This window comes from Nanorana parkeri, unplaced genomic scaffold (genome assembly GCF_000935625.1).
Source record: "Nanorana parkeri isolate BGI_ZX_2015 unplaced genomic scaffold, ASM93562v1 scaffold1108, whole genome shotgun sequence".
Taxonomy (NCBI): Eukaryota; Metazoa; Chordata; class Amphibia; order Anura; family Dicroglossidae; genus Nanorana; species Nanorana parkeri.
Window position 1 is genome coordinate 576,397 of NW_017307376.1, and position 670 is coordinate 577,066.

Sequence of the window (670 nt, forward strand, 5' to 3'; positions counted from 1 at the left end):
TATACTGGTCTATATACTGGTCTATACAGTATACTGGTCTATATACTGGTCTATATACTGGTCTATACAGTATACTGGTCTATATACTGGTCTATACAGTATACTGGTCTATATACTGGTCTATATACTGGTCTATACAGTATACTGGTCTATATACTGGTCTATATACTGGTCTATATACTGGTCTATATACTGGTCTATATACTACTCCTACAGCTTTTCAAACTTTGATTTCACTTTCAGCACTTATTGTGTCTCGGTGTATTGGAGGGGTGATGGGGGGAGGGGGGGTCACCATTGTTGGGCTGGGCTTAGGGCATCATTTGCCATGAACACAGCCTCTGATTGGCTGAGTACTGGTCGGGTATATGGACCGCGTGACGTATGCTGCAATCAGTGTCGGATCGGGTCTCAGGGTTGGGGTGACGCCACAAGGCTTCCTTCAGCTTCTGTATTTCCACAAATGTGTACTAATTTATCTCATTCACATTTCTTACCATTTGTATGGGCAGCAGATGTGCGCTAGGGCCGAGCTGCTCTGCTGGGACTTGTAGTTCTGCAACACATGAGGAGACGATAGACACCCAAACTAAATCTGATGATTCAGCATCACTAAGGGCTGTCCATGGGGGCCAGATGGGGGCCACACATTGTTCCCACTGATGTCACC